Source organism: Pongo pygmaeus, chromosome 12, assembly GCF_028885625.2.
Source record: "Pongo pygmaeus isolate AG05252 chromosome 12, NHGRI_mPonPyg2-v2.0_pri, whole genome shotgun sequence".
In the NCBI taxonomy this organism is placed as follows: Eukaryota; Metazoa; Chordata; class Mammalia; order Primates; family Hominidae; genus Pongo; species Pongo pygmaeus.
The window spans coordinates 67,842,767-67,864,201 of NC_072385.2; positions in this window are offsets into that span (position 1 = coordinate 67,842,767).

The window sequence follows — 21,435 nt, forward strand, 5'->3', positions numbered from 1 at the left end:
TACAGTGCAATATCAAAACCAGGAAATTGACACAACACAAATCATAGAGCTTATTCAGATTTTGCCAGTTATACCTGCATTGTATGTGTCTGTGTCTGTGGGTGTGTGTGTACAGTTTTCTCTCTTCTTTTCCAATCTGAATGCCTTTTCTTTCTTTTTCTTGCCTTGTTCCAGTGGCTAGAAGTACTAATACTATGTTAATAAGACCAGTGAGTGCAGACATTCTTGCTTTGTTCCCAGTCTCAGAGGGAAAGCATTTAGTTCTTCACCATTAAATACAATGTTAGCTGCATTTTTTCTAGATGCCATTTATGAGCTTGAGGAAGTTCTCATCTATTCATAATGTACTGAGAGTCTTTGTTACAAATAGGAATAAAATTGTGTTAAATTTGTTTTCTGCCCCAAGTGACATTATCAATGATGTTGAAATAGTAAATTATGTTGATTCATTTTTAAATATTGAATCAACCTTGTATACCTGGAATAAATCCCACTTGGTCATAGTCTATTACTGTTTTTAATCATTGCTGGATTTGATTTGCTAAAATTATGTTGAATATTTTGAATATTTTTGCATTTAAGTTTCTGAGAGATATTAGTCTATAGTTTTCTTTTTCTCTGTTGTGTTTGCCTGGTTTTGGAACAACAGTAATACTCACCTCATAAAATGAGTTGAATGATGTTCCCCCCTCTTCTATTTTCTGTGGGGAACTGTATAAAATTGGTATTAATTCTTCCTTGAACATTTGATAAAAATCCTCAGTAAAATCCTTCCATCTAGGCCTGGAAATTTTTTTCAGTAGCTATTTAATTACAAATTTAATTTTTAAATAGTTATACAACAATTTATGTTACCCATTTAATCTTGGCTGAGTTTCAGTAACTTGTGGTTTTTAAGGAATTGGTCTATTTCTTCTAAGTTTCTCATTTCTGAGCATAAATTTGTTCACAATATTCCCCTATTATCCCTTCAACAGCTACAGGATCTGTTGTGATAGCCTCTGTTTCATGCCTGATATTGGTTATTTGTATATTTTCTCTTTTATAATCTTTGTCAATCTTGCTTGAGATTTATCAATTTTATTAATTTCTTTAGAATAACTAGTTTTTTGTTTCACTACTTTTTTGTATTGTTTTCCAGTTTTCAGTGTTACTGATTTCTGTTCTTTATTATTTCATTCCTTTGATTTGCTTTGGGCTTGTTTTGCTCTTCTTTTTCCAGTTTCTTGGAATGAGAACTTAGGTTATTGATTTGAAATCTTTATCTTTTTTATATAAATAGTTGGTGTTATAAATTTCCTCTCAACACTGCATCTCACAAATATTGATTATGTTGTTTTTTTGTCCTTTTTATTTGGTTGTATTTTTTTTTTCCTTTAAGATTTCTTCTCTGATCTACAGATTCCCATTGTCTTTCCACTATCAATTTCTAGTTTGATTTCATTATGCTCCAAGAATATATTCTGTACAATTTCAATCCTTTAAAACATTTTAGCTGGTTTTATTATCCAGGATATAGTCTATCTTGGTGACTGTTTTGTGGGTACTTAAAAAGAATGCAAATTCTACTCTTGTTGGGTGAGCTATTTTATAAATGTCAATTCAACCCTATTGTTTGATGATATTTTTCAATTCTTCTGTATCCTTGCTGATCTTCTGTCTACTAGTTCTATCAATTGCTGAAAGTGAAATGTTGAAGTCCCCAACTATTCAATATCCTCTCCCCCATCTATCATCCCAGTCCCACTCTCTACCCAATGATCTAATACTTTGCCTTTTGGAAGCCAATCCCTTTAAAGGGTTTAAAGTAGGGGAGCGACTCCCTTGAGGATTATTGGCACTTTACACCAAGGCCCTGAGCACAGGCAAGATGTGGTAAAACCCAAGGCTGAGACTTGCTGAAGGTAGGTGCCAGAAGAGATGCAGCCACACATCAAAGTCAGTCCAGGAGACAGCAGATGAGTCAATCAAGCAAAGCCAAAATTAATTCCAACCAGTAGGCTGGGAGAGGTCAAAAGCCAAATGGAATAGCCAATAGTCAGAGTCTCAATCAACAATGAAGTCAGAAACCAGCCAAGAAGCTCAAGAAGTGTCAGGATCCAGGACCTGGAAGGACATGTGAGGGTCTTATTTAATTTTATCTGATCCTTGATGGCCTAGCACTCCTATGATAGGGTCAAGGAACACCTTCTGGGCCATACTGTTATTCATCTTAAAGGTGTTCATAACTTCTAACATAACCTAAAGGATTGCTACTGGGATGATTTCTGTCATAGCAACAAAACATTGAGGAAGATATTTTTGAGGTGTATTCTCTGGATATTCTAAAATCATTCTAAATGAGTCTCATCTGACGTCTCATTAGCCCTGGTCAGGGGCAGAAATGCCTGTTGAAGAGTCATTAGGCAAGGTGATGTCTAGGGGCAGTGATTTTAGGAAAACAGGTAAGACCTTCTACAACTTCAACTGATAAGCAGGATGTCTAATAACCCACAAACTACTTATCCCAGAATTCTAAGAGGCAGAAGGCACCATTTAGATGCACCTTCATGATTAACCTACCCCTCCCTTATGGTATTCAATTGGGAATAACTCTGAAATGAAGCTGACAATATTCTTTTTCAATTTTTTTATTTTAGATGCAGAGAATACATATGCAGGTTTGTTGCATGGGTATCTTGCATGATGCTGAAATTTGGGGTATGAATGATCCTGTCACCTAAGTAGTGAGCATAGTACCTGACACGTAGTTTTTAACCCTTGCCCCTCCTCTCTCCCTCCCTCCCTCCTTTTGGAGTCCCCAGTGACTACTGTTCCCATCATCCGTAAATGATGCTGACAATATTCTTAACCACATTAGCAAACTGCTAATGACTCTTGTTCTTTGATACCAACATTCCAACCTGCAAGACAACCCAGTTCAAGGCCCTGCCCGTGTCCTGCAAGCATGAGGTTTGTCCTTAAACCCACAAAGGCACTCTGCTGTGGTCTGGCCTGGAGCTGTGCCCTCAAAGTGATGTGACAGGCCTGGAAGCAGAGGCCCTCAGGAGGTACCAAGAGCTGTACCTCTTTGCTCAGAAATGAGAGACAAGAGCTTCATGTAATTCACAATCAATCAAAGTCAATCCCTTGCAGACCTCCACAGAGCACCACCCATTGTCCTATCCCAGGCAACGAGAAAGTTGCTAGCCTCACAAGATTTTTGTCTCCAAGGTTTCGAAATTCCCCAAGATCAGGCATACTGGTGTGCTGCCATAAAAGAAGTTCCAGGGTACCTTCATAATCCTTCACATGCCACTGGTGCCAGTCTAATACGTAACCAGAAAAAGATGAAACAGAACACACCCCTAGGAGATTACTGATTTATTTTATCACATATTTTAAATGAGGTGCAAAGCCTACATGAAAATAAAGTGGAAGCAGGGCAACTGCAGAAAGTCCTGATCCCATGGCAAGTGAAAGTCTTAAGTACACTGAGCCGGAGCACTGCCTCGTCAGACCAAGACACTATGTAGTGGTAATGTGCTGCTACAATTCAGTACTGGACCCCAACAATAAAGCCAGGACTGTAATTACTATAATGACCTCCCACTGCTATTGTGTCTTTAATTAAGTCTTTATCAGTAGGCATTTGCCACTTAAACCTAACTCACTATAACTACGGCAGCGTATCATCTACATTTTCACAAAGAATTACTGAATCATATTTCTGTCACAAAGATGAAAGGGAATATTTTAGTTCAAGTACCATTTGCAGACAAGCTGCATAAAGAAAAATCAAGCTGTCCTTTCGTGGCACTTTCTGACAAGCGAAACTCAACGGAGAGATGCCCGGGGGTTTTGTGTATGTGTGTTTTGGCTGCACCGGGTTTCCTTTTACCACAATTCCACTTCCTTTCTACACAAACTATGGGGAAAGAATGACACCAAATGAATAACACACTTGATTACATAAAATTTCTTGAGGTAGAAAGGGGCAGAGACCTTCCTGTGAGGCCCAGAGATGCTGAGGGTGCTGTCCCCTCACACCGAGGGTGACAGGCCAGGCCAGGCCCACAGCTCACACCTTGAAGCTACTGGCTCTTCCCGCTCCATGGCAAGGCCGCCTGGGCAGCTGAGAAAGCCTGTTTTACCCAGTGAGGCGCACTAGAAGTACCCTGGACCTGGAGAGACCACATTCCAAGTTCAAGTTTCCAGTCATAATCACTTCCTTACGTTACCATGAAAGTCAGGGCTCAGATGGCTTTTTGGCAGAGCCCAGCTCAGCGAGCCAGACAGCCCCCTGTCAGGAAAAGCCGCCCCAATTCCAGGCCTCCTAAAGGGTGTCAGCCGGGAGCCTCTCCCTGCAGCGCTTGCCCCTTGAGGAAGGAAGCGTGAGCATCCACTCCAGTCCTCACTCCTCTGAGGTGACTTGGTCCACTTAGGGTCCAGGGAAAGCCCCCACCCCACGCCCAACCCCCAACCTCTGTGGCCAGTGAGTCTGAGCCTCACCAGCCTGCACCCAGTGGCCAGGCTGTGGTGCATTCCTTTGGGCTCTTGCACATCACCAAAAAGCCCTTTTGGCTTTAAAACCTGCTCCTCCAAAAGGCATAAATCCCTCCAGAACTGGGGAAGGACCTGTGCATTGCATGGGTAAGTGCTGGGGGTGAGGGGGCTGTGAGGCCCCCAGAAGGAGAGGAAGGGGTGGGGGAGTCGGGAGGAGAGTCTGGATCTGCTCTGGGGTCAGCGCGGCACTGGGTATCCCTGTGGTGGGACCCAGTGACCGAGATGCCTGCAGCTCGGCTTTCCTCCCAACTTTCTGCCTGCTTATTTCAGGGGTGCAGACTCCAGCAGGGAAAGCCTGATGCTGCCACCAATTTCCACCTTTTCTCAGTGTCATCTTTGGCCACAACTGCTCCCTGCTTCCTTTCGGTTCTAATTTTATTTTTAAGAACATAAAGGTTTTGCCTGAACACAGAGGAACTGAAAATGAGAGCCAAACCGAGTGGAGGAGGAAGCATGCTTCCTGGGGGGCAACCCAGGGGAAATTTTATTCAATTTTCTCCCACATATTTGTACCCACTGGGGAGCGTCTCAGGTTTTCCCACCTTGGCAGGGACACCTGCCAGGAAGGCGCAACCCAGCTTAGGTGTGGCTGCTGCTGCTGGCTTGTTTCTACAACTGCACTGCTGAAGTCGAGGAGTCAAGCCTGCAAAATCCAGCAAACAATTCCATGTTCAGAGAAGAAATCGAAGCTGCCCTCATCCCTGAATTCAGCAATAATTTCAGGATGCTTAATGAATTTTTGTTTCCACCTATTGAACAAAAGTAGCTCTCCAGCCTAGAATCTACACACTTCCGGTGACATAGGTGAGAACAGGAAGCTGGACTTGGTGTTTGAATACTTTCAGGCATGGCATCTTGCTGGCCATTTGTCCTTGTTCTATGATGCGCTCTTCTCAGTAGAGATATGTGTCTTCATATCTTCAGTCCTCTTTGCTTTGCCTCAGTCCTCTTTGCTTTGCTTTTCCCTCCTTGGCTGGCCACTGTGCCGGTGTTGCCACTATCAGGCAGTTCTCTCCGGGGTGTGCACACAGCCAGGATGCATCTTGGCCAATGTCAGTGGGAAAATGGGGCTCTGAGCATGGTGGGCCTGTGTTTATGAGGATCACTGCCACCGCTGCAAGTGGACTTCTCATGACAGCCCACGCCTGGGCTGCCAGCCCTCCTCGATTGAGTCTGCAGCTCTCACAGAGAGCTTAGCCCGTCAATTGTTTCTGCTAATGCTCTCAGCTGCTACCTTTTCATCTGACGAAGGACCCAGCCAAGTGATGAAAGATATAAGCCAGAATCCACTCTATGCTTCATCAGACAAATGCTTGGCTTTCCAGGGGCCAACACACCTTCTACTGACTGATATGTTTCTAGATTTTTTACCACGCCCTGCAGCGGTACACATTAGGATGTTTCTCTGGGCAAATGCCAAGGTTCTCCCTGGAGCGGAAAAGAGATGTCAGAAACACAGCTCCTATCAAACAATCTGAAATTATCATACACCTAAAAAACATATTCTCTAGAAAGAATCTCTCCTAGACATGATTTTCACCAGAGAGGTAATTCCCACCCCCATAACACGGAGCTGAGCCCACAGCATGTCATAAATATTTGTTGAATATAAATGAATGATGCATGCATAAATGAATAAATGATTTTTCCCCTAGTGACATACCTGATTTCCTTCTCTGTTCCCTTGATTGCTTTATTCTCAAGCATCTGGTTGCCATTGACTTATAAGAAGCCATGTTTTATTTTCTACATGGAAGATGATGGGAACAGTGCAGGAGATAAGAGAATTAATATACATTACTATGAAAGAAAAATAAGAACAGGAAAAATGAGAAAAAGCAGGGGTATGTTTAGCTTAGAATAACTGTTCTCAACCTTGTCTGTGCATTAGAATCTCCTGAGGAGCTTTAAAAAGTACTGATGCCAGCCGGGCACAATGGCTCACACTTGTAATCCCAGCACCTTGGGAGGCCAAGGTGGGCGGATCACCTGAAGTCAGGAGTTTGAGACCAGCCTGGCCAACATGGTGAAACTCTGCCTCTACTAAAAATACAAAAATTAGCCAAGTGGTGGCAGGTGCCTATAATTCCAGCTACTTGGGAGGCTGAGGCAGAAGAATCATTCGAACCCAGGAGGCAGAGGTTGCAGTGAGCCGACATCATGCCATTGCACTCCAGCCTGGATGACAAGAGCGAAACTCCGTCTCAAAAAAAAAAAAAAAAAAAAAAAAAAAAAAAAAAAAAAAGGACTGACGCTTAAGTCCTACCCATAGAGGTCGTGACTTAATTAATATGGGGTGTGATCTAGCCATTGGGATTTTTCTAAGTGTCCCAGGTGATTGAGCTATGCAGCCAAGTTTGGGAAACACTGGTTTATAAAATGTCTGCCCTAAAAGACTGGATGCTGGCTAGAGGAGAACAGGAAACTTGGTTCTGAGTCTCTCAGCAGCCAAAGTAAAAAAAAAAACAGAATCCATTGCACGATCCACAGTGTTCATGGGATAAAATCAAATCCCAGTTGTTTAGAAGTACAGTCAACCCTGAGACAGACTAGTAAGAGATTGGCTGGGGGTCCTCATGAAGAAGTCATGGAATGAACCAAGCAACAGCATCTTCAACAGTGTCCCTACGGTATTCAATCAAGGAATATTTATTAAGCACCCACTATGAGGGCAACTCTGTTCCAGATAAACAGACAGAATTAAAACCTGTGGTGGTGCGTCCAACATAGCACGTCTGGTAGGTTGTGGAGCTAAGATTCAAAACACAGGACTATCTGACTCAAGTCCATGCTTACTCCATGATCAAGTAGCATGGTACTACCTGGGAGTACATACAATAAGTTTTGGATGACTTGTTGTTACAATATGCTTTAATATGAGATAATAGCATCATTCCAGCCACCATTCTTAAAGCAAATTCTTCAGGAAGTTAGAACCACATGATTCCAGCTCTACTTAAATTACAGATGCATTTATCCTTTCTCCTGGCAGAGGTATTCCTACAGACACACCAGTAAACATAGGACATACAACCCAGGATGTTCACTGTAGCATTGTTTCAAATAGCAAAAGACTAGAATCTATGCAATAGGGTACTGGTTGAATAAACTATGATATATCCATGCTATAGCATAATATGCATATATGAAACATAAAGAAGACAGTTTGGGCAACATGGCAAGATCCTGTCTCACAAAAAAAATTTTTTTTTAGTTAGCCGGTCATGGTGGTGCACCCCTGTGGTCCCAGCTACTCCAGAGGCTGAGGCAGGAGGATCACTTGAGCCCAGGAGGTGGAGGCTGCAGACAGCCATGTTCGTTCACTGTCATGGGTGACAGAATGAGACCCTATCTCAAAAAATAATAATAATTTTTAAATTTTTAAAAATAAGGAACATCTTTGTGTTCTGACATGAATGAAAAAAAAGACAATGTTCAGGACAGTGTATATAATAGGATGCCTTTTGGGTAAGGAAGGAAGAAAAATAATAATATATATAATAAATTTGCTTTTGTTTGCATAAAAAACACCAGAAGAAACAACAAGAATCCAAGGACAATGGTCAGGGTATAGGTGAGCATGATGGATAAGGACAGGACAGAACAGATTCCGAGCACACATATCCTTATATTGTTTAAGTCTTCAAACATGTCAAAGTATTCCCCATTCAAGAAGAGAAAATAAATAATGAAAAAGAGAACTGGATTAGGGCTGAAGTCCCTCAACTAGTAAGTGGTAGAGCTGGAATTTGAACCCAAGTCTATCTGTTCCCAGGTCCATAGTCTTGACACCATAGCGGTCAACTCCGCCAAAAGTCAGGGAAGAAACTCACCAGCTGTTAGCCAGCCTGGGAGGCTAACTTGGCTGCAGAGGGCCCTGCTCCCACTCTCAGATCTCTCCCAAAGGAGTTCAGGATCTAGGAGTTCCAAAGCACCATTGCAATCAGGTTTGTTTGTTTGTTTGTTCGTTCATCTCCATCAAAGAATAGGGCAGCAGTAACCAACCAGTCCGGGTGGAAAGCCATGTGCTCTGGGTTCACTCTAACAAAGACAAGTTGGGTACATTTAAATTCACAGCCGTTTGTAATCCAAGCATTTAGAGCTCATCTGTTTAGGGTGAGTTGTGGGCTATAAGCCCTCCTGGTAACAAATAACAATACATGCCAAACACATTATACCTGTCGACCTGGTTTATGGCTGTGTCTTGGCTTATATTAAGGAAAGGGCTGCTTCTGTCAATACAGAGTAAAGATGCTGTTCTACACTGAAGAGAAATTTCAAACAAAATCTAGAACTTTACAGCCTGTCTGCTCTGATTTGGAATGGTATGTAATTTTTTACCCTCAGCTTCTTTTCTCAAGTTTGAAATCATCCCAAAGCTGCCTGAGAAGATACTTAGAAGAATTATTTTTGACATTTCAGGCACAGATGGTGGAGCTGCCCCTAGATGACACAGCTGATCAGAAAGTGTTTATGCAAAATTCCCCCATTGCCCACCATGTTAGAGAAGCAGGTTACAGAGACAAAGGGTGGCACCATTGACCTGAACAGTGTAGAAATTCTTCCTAAGTTTTTGGTCTCTGCCTGACAGGGGATCTTGCCTAAGCTGAACTGGTCTCCTTTTTCTCTTGGAGGGTAGGAAAAAAATGATGGATCAATTTCCCTCCTTTCTCTTGAACCCAAGCCAGCCATGCTTGCTTTGCTTCCAAGAAAGTAACGTGAACTGCCTGAGGTTTGTGGTTTTTCCAGGTCTGGATGGGGAATAAAGAATTATTCTATAAAAGGGGCCCAGATTGACAATACATTGGATTTTGAATTCAAATATGTAGAGCCAGGGTCTGTTTGATATAAGATGATGAAATGAGAGACTATTGTCAGCGGTCTTAGAGTCCTCCCTTTCTGTCTTCATTCCCCCTTCTCTTCTCTTGGTAACCTAGTAATATCTACTTCAGTTTGACTAGCTTGGGTACCTACTGTGTGCTAAGTCCATGGTGCTAGAAATAAGACAGGAGTGGAAATTAGAGGAAAAAAATTCTAAAAAGATCACTCCAACAAAATATGGTGAATACTACAATAGAGGTGTTCAGATTGTGCTTTGAGAGCATAGATAAGGGGCCCTGGGAAGATCAGGGCAGGCTTCCTAGAGGAGGTGATGTTTGAGCCCAATTTTTAAGGTTATATAGGAGTTAGCCAAACACTGCCTTCAAGTTCGAGGTTCTGCACTTCAAAATGCCATCAGAACCAGCAGCTTTAGACTATTCTCAGTCTCAAGCAAAATGTCCTATCGTGTAAATTTACCTGCCGTTTTATCAGAACCATTTCACAAACAATCGCTCTTTTCAAAGAACTAACCTTGTTTTAGTATTCTTGCATTCAAATGATTTTAGGTAAAGTGTTTCCAACTGTTGGCAGCTACCATAGAGCACTTCATTTTCAACAAGCTCTTAATTCCCTTAACCCACCTGGGATGGAAATACTTCTGCTAGGGGAACTTAACTAGCATACCTGCATCCCCATCCCATTATTTGGCCTATCTACTAAATAATATGGTGGAATACATTTAAACAGACCCATGGAAGCCATTAAATATCACTTTTAAAATGGGATTCTATAAAAGTCAACCTACTGATGTTTGTTTCCTCACCTCACCATGCATCCCCCACCCACCATTCCAAAGCTCATACACACACAAGTCTCCCTTTTAATTTCCCTTTTGATGTCTTTTTGTCCTAATCCATGCCTAAAGAAGAACCAAAATACAATGCAGAAGGGGGCAGACCCTAATCTGCAAGCTGTGTCCTGCTGTCCCAACTGAGAGCGGCTGGGACCCCTCACTCTTCACAGGTCTCTGGGCATCATTTGCAGTAGCCCCTGCCCATATAGTAACAAAAGCTGCTATTTTGTGACTGTCTTTGTCATGTCAGGTGCTGCATTAAGCACCTGGTCTGCATTAGGCCATTTCATTCTCGCAACAACTCTGTAATCTCATTGGAGAAACCTAGTAGTAATTTGTTCAAGGGCAAATTAACAGCAGGTAGGTATATGCTATTTGAACACGAAGAGTCTGGCTCTTGGACCCACACAGCGGATACATCTTAACCACTTGTCATGATGAAGAATAAAGTCTTCAGGGCCCCAGACCAGAGTGTGAATCTCAGCTCCGCCACTTACTTAGGTGAAATGACACTAGGCAAGTTACTCATTCTCTCCAAGCTTCAGTGTCCTCATCTGCAAAATGGGATGAGTAATAGAACCACTTCATATGGTTATGGGGGGATAAATGTTGCTGTCTTGCATGTATAGAACTTGGCATGGGGCCTAGTATTTTGTAGGTGTTCAAACATGTTAGCTATTGCTATTATTACGTATTTACAAATTTGTCTATCCTGCCACACACCATCTCATTAACCATGTCATCGAGACCAGGGGTCAAGTTTATTAATATCTTTCTCCCCAGGTGCCCAACTGAGTGCCTTGGAAATGTTTGTTGAATGAATGGTTCAACAGCACTGGTTTTTTCCGCTATTTCAAATGATCAAGTATGGCCCTCCTCTATTTTGACACACAATATCCTCTTCTTGCTAAATTCTATTCCTTAACATTCAGAAATGAATTATCAAATGTTTAAAGAGATCATTCTCGAATTCTTAAATTAGAAGAGTTGTATGGTATTTTTTTCTTATCTCTAGAAAATGAGTGAAAGTCGGCCTCCCTTCCCTCTCCCAAATCTTGGACTCTCAGAAGGAGAGACCTGGCATTTCAGGAAGGCCTCACTTTCACAAGTAGAGGGATGGAACTTCCAAAATAAACAATACCCAGGTTGGGACAGGGGTGGGTTTTCACTTTACAAGGAGATTTCTACTTTCTTGAAATTTCAGTGATCTCTTCAAACTTCACTTTCTCCTAGAGAAGTTCAAGAAAAATTTAGCTCCCCTGAAATACTCCGGGAGTGCATTCCTTTTGTAAAATGAGGCACACTCTTGTTGAACCCAGTTTGTTTCCCACAGCACTTTCTTGGCTCTCAGAAACCCCGGTAACACTGTCCACCACACAACCTACACATGTCTTTGCCCCACCTGAAGAGCACATTCCTCCTGCTATCCACACTAAGCACAGTCCCAGCCAACATCAGCTTCCTGCCACCAAAATCTCCCTTCTACCCCTCCCTGTGGCTGGGCCCACTAGGCCATCCAGCAAGCATCCTGCTTAGTCAAGTGTGTTAATTTCCAAGGACTGCTGTAAGAAAGCACCACAAACTAGGTCAGGCACAGTGGCTCATTCCTGTAATCCCAGCACTTTGGGAGGCTGAATTAGGCAGATTGTTTGCAGTCAGGAGTTTGAGACCAGCCTGGCCAACATGGTAAAAACCTGTCTCTACTAAAAATACAAAAAATTAGCTGGGCATGGTGGCAGGAGCCTGTAATCCCAGCTACTCGGGAGGCTGAGGCAGGAGAATCACTTGAACCCGAGAGGTGGAGGTTGCAGTGAGCCCAGACCACACCACTGCACTCCAGCCTGGGCAACAGAGCAAGACTCTGTCTCAGAAAAAAAAAAAAAAAAAAAAAAAAAAGGACCACAAACTAGTTGGCTTAAAACAGCAGAAGTTTATTCTTTCCAAATCCTGGAGGCTAGAAGTTCAAAATCAAGGTGTTGCCTGGGCCATGCCTCCTCTGAAGGCTCTAGGAGAGAATCCTCCCTTGCCTCCTCCAGCTTCTGGTGATTGCCAGCAAACTTTGTCATTCCTTGGCTTATAGATGCTTCACTCCTAGTTCTGCTGCTGTCTTCAAATAGCCTGACTCCTTGTGAGTCTATGTCTGTGGCCTAATACCCTTCTTCTTATAAGGATATGAGTCATATTGAAGTTAAGGTTCACCCTAATCCAATATGATCTCATCTTAATTTGATTATATCTGCAGTAGCCCTATTTCCAAATAAGGTCACATTTACAGGTTCCAGCATGAATTTGGGGAGGACACTATTTCAACCCAGTGCAAAAAGAGATCAGTATGAGTAGAGAGACTCAGCAGCGACCTATGGGGTAGGACATAGAGGGTTTCAGGATGAAAATCCTTCTCCCCCTCCATAAAGAAATGTGCTATAGTGCCTAAATCCCACCATTAAAGAGACTTTCCTTTGGCTCTCAATGCCTTTTTAGTGCCAAATAAAATAAAAGCGAAACCAGTAATAATCCAAATGCTGTCTGGAGGAATGACATTCATAAATCACTATCATATCATGCTTAAGTGGTCATCAGTCCCTTTTTGAGCATGACAGCTAGAAGAAGTGAGGTTCTGTTTGAATGGAGCCTGAAATCTGTGACTAGAATGAAGCAGGTGGCATGGGAAACCTAGGTAATAAGGTACCAAGGGTAGACATGCCTTAGTGCCTCCTTTGGTAACCTACCATATCCCAGGGAGCCCAGAGCCAGATCAGGCACTATGAGGGGGCAGGAGGGAGCAGAGTGCATGTGTACTCCAGTTCATATTTATTGAGCACCTACTGTATGCCAAGGACCATGCTTGGTGCTTCCACACACATTATCTCATTCAGTCTTTATAGCAACTTCGTGATGAAGAACATACCATCTCTCAATTCACAGATAAGAAAACTAAGCCTCAGGGGAGTTATGTGGCTTGGAAAAGGTTGAGAAATGAGCAGTAATTACCAAGCTCAAGTTCAGATACTGACATGTTTTCCCACTTCACAGAGAAGAGACAATAGAATCCAAGGTTTCCAGTCCCACTTCTGCTGGAAGCCAGTCCAGCCTGAAGCTCTCTTGCTGTACATTCGAGTTTGCTCTTCTTAACTTCTGGTTTTAAATTGGCAGCCGTTTTCTACTGTATTTCCAATGTGCCTCTGTGTGTATCCTGGAGAGAGGAAAAAAGAGAATATATGGGTCAATATAAGCAGACTCTTAAAAGCGTATACTTTATCATTGTAATAATCATAATATATTTTACTTTACAGCCACTCATAACTGAAGCCTCTGGGCACCCTAACAAAAATAGCTAGAAGAAAAAAAAGAAATTATATTAAACAAAGGAAATATGACTATAAAACCCCAATAGCCAGGGAACTAAATGAACAACATAAAACCTCCAAACAACAAAACTACAGTGAAACCAAGAGGGGGAAAAAACCTTTTCACGAGCTTTACCCTGAAGAATTCTATGCTGTGAGATCACATCTGTTTAAAGCACCATAATTTATCGATATGACATCAAACCAGGAACCAGCCATTGTAAACCTTTCCCGCAGAAACTCTCAGAAAACTAACCAGGTGGTCGGTGGGGGGGTCTGTAGCACATAGCTGGGGCAACAATGGCTTTAAAATTTTATGTTCGAATACATCTATGTGAAGTTCCAAATCTTGGTACTGAGATGCAAAAATTAGTCCATTCCATGGGTAAGCAGAATTTACAAACAGGGCTTTTATTAACAATATTCTTTTTTTCTCAGTCAGTCCATCCATGAGTACTCGCTGATGACTTCTCAAACTGCTGCTAAATGGACCATTTTCAAGAATGGGTCCTCTTTAGAACTAGCCACTGAGTCTCAAATACTGTGAAAGGCTTTGGGGAGGATAAAAGCTCTTTCATTTATAAAGCAGCTGAATTACTCAGCCTATCCTCCCATTCTGATGTTGCAGCCATTTCACAAACAGAAATTCTTGTTGACCCACGATACCGCCATAAACCTTTGTTTAGGAACCACTGTGACTGCCATATTCATGTTTGTGAGGGCAATATTTCCCCCAAGCAATTGCTTCCCACATCCCTCCTACGTGCTTTCCTGTTAAATATGGGAAGCAGACCCTGCTGGGGAAAAAATCTTTAAAAGATTTGTAAGGTTACAACAGCACAAGCGTTTAGAAAACTACCTGGTTAGCAAAATGAAATAAAATGTTAAAAATGCTGAAAGACACCCCCTGCCTGTGTAAAATGTTGTTCAAAATGTTCATCCTCAAGTACTTTCTAGGTCAGTATAGATCTGGCCCCAGGAATTAGGATGCTCGTGGCTGAAATGTGGACCTCAAGCCCAATGTAGCTTCAAGAGTAAAGCAGGCAAGAAAATAGTGCAGAGAGGAGAAAGAAGGCAGCATGGCAAGGAAACCTGATGATATGGGAGGAGAGCCAGGCATGCAGGAGAGTCAGCCCAGCCTGGGCTGTCACCCACGCTCTAATTCTTAGTAGCTAGAACACCTTGGATAAGTCACTTAACCTTCCTGCGCCCCTGTTTTATCGTCTATGAAATGAAGAGAAAGTGCTAAGCAAACTCTGCTCTTTTTATTTTATGGAAGCCCGTGCAGTTCTTCAGAGAAATGACCCGTCTCTCCATAGAACAACATGGCCAGCTCTCAGACACAGCATTCAGTTCAAACAGCAAGCCATGGAATGACACACACTGGGTAATACCATTCACATTTGGGAAAAAGAACCCACCCTGACAACTCTGGATGATCTCTACAGGCCCCTGGCTGTATGTGTAAGAGTACACAAAACTGTAGACTGAGGCACACAGGCCAAGGTACAAGGGTGGACTCTTCTGCAAGCAGGTTTGAACTAGGTCAGGGCAAGTGAAGAGAACATATTTATATATTGCTTATGCAAGAGAGAAGAAAACTTTTATGTGGTCAGTAAAAATATCACCTAGCTTGTTTCAGGAATAAATTTAATAATTCTAGAAAAGTCTCTGCCAGTCAATAAATGAGAGCTGGGGTTATGATGAGGCCAAAACTTGGAGAACCCCTGGGTTCAGGATGATGTCAGTATGCTACCTTACTAAGCTGGGCTCAAAACCTACTTGAGGTGGGAATTGAACAATGAGAACACATGGACACAGGAAGGGGAACATCACACTCTGGGACTGTTGTGGGGTGGGGGGAGGGGGGAGGGATAGCATTGGGAGATATACCTAATGCTAGATGACGAGTTAGTGGGTGCAGCGCACCAGCATGGCACATGTATACATATGTAACTAACCTGCACATTGTGCACATGTACCCTAAAACCTAAAGTATAATAATAATAAATAAAAATAAAAATAAAAATAAAAATAAAAAAACCTACTTGAAATGGACCTTGTAAAGCAAGATATGTAAAATGGAGTTGCAGCTGAGACTGGGGGAGCCCTGGGAGGGAGGAAAGCTTGGGGGGTCCCCTCTGCCCCAGCATGTCAACCAGAGAGCCCCTTGGTGAGCCGTCCACTATGTATCTGCCAGGCATGGGACACACACTCTCATCAACACCCCAAACCAGTTACTGGGAGCACTAATATAAGTGATGGTACCCTCCACCCCGCCCTCATATTGACCAAGGCACAGAACTTTTGGTTCTTCTCACTTGGAACTGCCCAGGTGGAGACATGTTGATCTGGAAGAGTTCAGAGCCAGGACCCAGACTTCCCATTGCCCTCATTCATTTTGATGAGCTCTTTAGCATTGCTCAATTTAGGCGAAAAGAGCTTCCACAGGCCTTCCTGAAAATATCCCGAAGACGTTTTTTATACACCAGAGGTAAAGGTATCACTAGCACACAAGCAGAAGAGAAAATGAAATGACCTCTGGCAGCCTGAGATTGTCTAGTGCTCAGAATGTCCCTCCTTACTTTAGATATAGACTGGGAGTCAAAGCAAAAGTGTATTTAAAAGTAGGTTACCTATGTCTTTAACTGACTATTTTATTTAGATGGGCCAATCACAGCAGGAAGACTATAGAAGATGACTGGGGGCATCACTTGGAATTTGCACCAAAATGATTGTGATGTTTTCTTCAATGAGCAACTTGAAAAATATACATTCAACCACATAAAGTAGACATTAATCCAGAATCCTTGCTCCTTTTCTAGCAAAGGCTATCAAGCTCTGAAATGCAAGAATATCAGGAGGAAAGGCAAATTTCCCCTCCTTTGTTCATTCCATTTTGCATAAGTCAAATCCCAGATAAAGCCTCCTGCTGGGAGGAGGCGCAAATGGGTAGGCAGAGAGGCTGATGGCGTGACTGGCTATGATCTTACCCGCTCCAGAAGTCAGACTCCACCCACAAAGCTTATTTTAAAAGGAAAAAAAAGTAGGTTTTAACCAATTTAAGTATCAGTTATGTTGCAATTTTTTCCATTTTGCCTGTATAATAAAATAGTCCCTGTTCAATCCGGTGCACATCTTTTTAAAAAGTTTGAGTTCAATGTATGAGTATGTGGGTGGCGGGTGGTGGGGGTGGGGGGGGTGGGTGTTAAATCAACTTCAGGTTTAGCAAATTAATGCAGGTTTGCCTGATTCTGGTGTATGGATCAGTTCCAGATCTGTTTTTAAGCACTAAGCTACTGAAGGATTATTATTTTTTGAATTTGTATTCCTTCTTAATCCCCTAATCCTTTCTGGAGAAATGTCCAGATTGTCAGGCCAACACATGAAAAAACCTCAATGAAGCAGCAAGAAAAAAATATAAAACACTAGATAAATAACCACGGGATATATTGTTCAGCTTTTGTTGAGCTTGAAATGTGCCAAGTTGGAAATAGGAGAGAGAGGTTTGTGATATTCCACTGGAACATATTGTCACTGTTATAACCAGCCCACGTTCACCGGAGCTGCCAATTATTCCCCAGCCACCATTTTTTTCCTTTAGATTGATCTCCTGCTTGAGGCTGTTTCACACCCATGACTCTGAAGCTTCCCTAGTGGCATGTTGGCTAATTAAGAGCAAAATCCATCTCTTGATGAAATAATGCTGCCACTGAAAAGGAATTCTACATTTTTTTTTTAATTCTTAATCAGGCTGGAAGGAGTAGTATTCTAATACTTGTATTAAGCATAGGAAAAAAGGTCTATAGCTAGCAATTAGCAATGATGAAAAGGACAGCGATTTAAAGCATGTTGCGGTGACATTTTTATCAAATTAAATGAGTTTGCTAAGCCCACCAGCTGCATATGCTTATTGTCATTTACTGTTTGGACAGCAACACATCAGCCACTGAGTATCAGGAGGTGCCGAATTTAATAAGTCATTTTGACACTGGTGTGAAACGAACAGATCAGCATTCTGAGGAATGTGTTCACACTCTGAACAGACAGGCAGACATTCTAAGCATGTGAGGTGACACCAATCAACAGGAAGAAATGATGAAAGCCAGGCTAGGGAGCAGGCAATGGTGGTGGTGGAGGCGACAGCGGCAGGCGCGGAAACATACCACTGAGAAAAGAAAATGACACGCACATGCACACACCGAACCTACCGTTTCCTGGCTTAGCTACATAGAGCATCTGAAGAGGCAAAGACTTTTCAGAAACACTGGGACATGTATCCATTCTAGAGCCCGGATGTTTTCATGTATAATTTAAAAACCAGTTTTCTTAAAACCACCACTAGGAGAAGCTGATAAATCTTCAGATTCTGTTGTTGTTTTGCTCCCTCATGTTTGAAATATGGCAAAAGAAACCAGAAAAAAAAAAAATCTCTCCATGTTAGCAAAACAAATTTTCGTTTACCCTTTCTACCTAATATGTTTGCCCTAAACTGATTGCCTAGCTAGGATAAGAGGAGCTAGTATTACCTGGTTTTGATTTACAGTGAGGGAGGGTATATGTTGCTTTCAAAACTCTTGCTTGGAACATGAGATGTGGAATGACATTCTGATAATCCCAGAAGCTATTTATGTCAAGGGTGAGATCTGATACCAATGTCTTAACCATGGACCTGGCATCAAAGTTAAAACACACCAGATAGTCGATGCCAATTACCCCTTAAAACCTGCAGGTGTAATTTATTTACAGCCTAACAAAGGTGACTAGTAATTAGTTCATGGCTTCAGAAGTTTCTAATGCCATCTAGTGGAAACGGTAAATCTGATCACTTCTGCATCAAAGGAGAGCCTCAAATTCCAGATAATATGTCATTACAGTGCTTCATACTGAGAAAAACTTCGTGCCAGAGTCCAGTCTCAAATATATCTCAAAAAAATTGCTGCAGTGCTCTCATAAGACTAGAATACATTGCCTTGGGAAATAAGGCTTGCCCAGAATACTCTTGGATGCCTGCCCACTGCAAATGAGATCATTATTAGCACCAGCCCACCACTGCCATGCCCGTAAGATCATTTTCCTCATCATCATCACTCTTCTCTTTCTTGTCTTCCAGACTCTAGAATCTAGAGATGGGTTTTTTGTTGTTGTTGTTGTTTTTGTTTTTTTGTTTGTTTTTTTTTTTTGAGACAGAATTTCGCTGTTGTTACCCAGGCTGGAGTGCAATGGCGTGATCTCGGCTCACTGCAACCTCCACCTCCCAGGTTCAAGCAATTCTCCTGCCTCAGCCTCCCGAGTAGCTGGGATTACAGGCATGCACCATCACACCCCGCTAATGTTTTGTATTTTTAGTAGAGAAGGGGTTTCTCCATGTTGAGGCTGGTCTCGAACTCCTGACCTCAGGTGATCCTCCCGCCTCGGCCTCCCAAAGTGCTGGGATTACAGGTGTGAGCCACCGCACCTGGCCTAGAGATGGGTTCTTTGGTCAATTTTTAAAAATCATTTTGCAAGCCTAGTGGGTTCAGTAAAACCTGAAATATCTTTTGAAGTAAATTTTGCACTGATGTGAATCTAGAAAGTAGTTAAGAAAAACTAAATACATGTTGATAGTTTAATACTGGAAGCTACTTAACTTTCAGCAGAATGTTCATAGATTTTCCTCTAGTGAAATTCTACAGTGACATTCTGAGCAAGGACAGCATTGGAGACTTTCTGCCTCCTTTCAAGATGCTCACCAAGCAGCTTTAGCCATGGAGCTATGACATGAGAATCAAATGGTGCTTCACATAATTGCAAACACAAAAACAGTCCACATTTTATTTAGCACAGGAAGACGGGCAGGTGAACAGTCTCTGTTTGCCTTTGCATATGACACTCTCCTCTGTATCCACACTCAAAGGCAGTCCTCACTAGGAGCATGGTTATGGGAAGAGAAATTGCTGTGCAGGGAATCTGGAACCCTGAGTTCCAGTGCAAATTAATGTGAAACTCAGAGCTACTCATTTCGCCTCTCCCCACTCAGTTTCCTTATCCATCAAATAAGGAAGTTAAATATGATATCAACTCAGAAGTCTTTTCTTCTCTAAAACCCTATGGTTTAGAATTTCAAGTCTAAAATTCAGATCTTCTGTTTCATTGTAATACTCGTATTTAAAAGTATTAACTTCATTAGTTAATTCACTTAAAATAGTTATTTCACTTAAAATAATAATGTTTATTAAAATTATTTCACTTAAAATAATGTTTATTAAAATTTGCTTTATTATATATTTTATTTATATTATATTATCTTTATTATAATTATTTGTGTTAAAAATATTTATTAGCCCACTATTTGGACTGTCATTGATTTTAAAAGCAACTTACTGGCAAGAGGAGAGGGCTACAGTTTTTTGCTTTTTTTAGACTGAGTTTTGCTCTTGTTGCCCAGGCTGGAGCACAATGGCGCGATCTCGGCTCACTGCAACCTCCGTCTCCTGGGTTCAAGCGATTCTCCTGCCTCAGCGTCCCTAGTAGCTGAGACTACAGGTGCCCGCCACCACTCCCAGCTAATTTTTTGTATTTTTAGTAGAGATGGGGTTTCAGTATGTTGGCCAGGCTGGTCTCAAACTCCTGACCTCAGGTGTTCTACCTGCCTCAGCCTCCCAAAGTGCTGGGATTACAGGTGTGAGCCACCGTGCCCGGCTGGAGAGGGCTACAGTTTTGAAGAGTTAAAAATAGGAAGTATAGTATACCTTTCCTATATATGCCCATTTAGCATTGCTATGTTGAATAAAATATATTTTGTTTTAGTATATTTGTAAAATAAAGAACTTTTTCAGTTGGAAAGAAATATATAGTCTTGCCACACATAAAGTCTTTAAAAAAAAAAAAGAAGATAAATCATTTGTAGCTCTAACATCCAAAGACTTCAGACTGTTCATTTAACACAATAGTGTACCCCTCAATCTTCTCCTCATGTGTAATATTCACATCATTTTATCATATGGCATAGGTAAAATAGTATATGCTGATTTTCATAATAGCGTTCATTTTTGTGGCAAGAAACATAGAATTTATTATAAATATACAAATACACAAAGAAAATTAAAATCACCCAGAATCTCACGACTCAGATATCCTCATTTACTATTTTATTTCTTTAAAGTTCTTTTTCTATGCATAATTTAACATGGTTAAGATTATATTACATATTCTGATTTTAAGTACAATTAACCCAAGAAGAGTCATTCACAATTCCTAGTTGGAAGACGTTATAAAGGAGGTTTTAATCACAGATTATATCTGCCACTGGTAGGTTATTCATTTTTCGTAATTACAAAAAAAAACCTATATACTCAGGTCATTCAAAATGAGCATAAAATTATTACTCAAGTTCTTTGTCAATGCAATGTTTTTGTATTGCTGAATAAAAATCAGTTTCAATGGAGGGATAAAAAAATACTTTCTGGGTTTAGCAATTCTGCAAACACAATGCCCTGTCATTTAAATATTGCAGGCCCTTTTCTGGACTAGAAAAGAAGTAGGTTGTATTGTTTTAAGTAGAAGTTGATTCCATCTGGCCCATGAGGTAAAGAATATTACCCAAAAAAAAGTGTTTCCTGATTTTGAAAAAATAGCAAAAACCAACAATAACAACTATGGAAAATAGAAAAAACCAACAATAACTAATGGAAGTGTTATAGACCCTAGCTTTGCCCCTGGGTTATAAATCCATTTGAAAATATCTAATATAATTACATTTTGTATTATGGAATCTAAACAGAATAAGAAGCTATTTGTAAATCTTATTACATCATGGTTCCCAAGTCCTTAATCCTTCAATTGGCTAAAGTAAAACTTGGAGTAATTTCTCCAGTTGTGCACAACTTG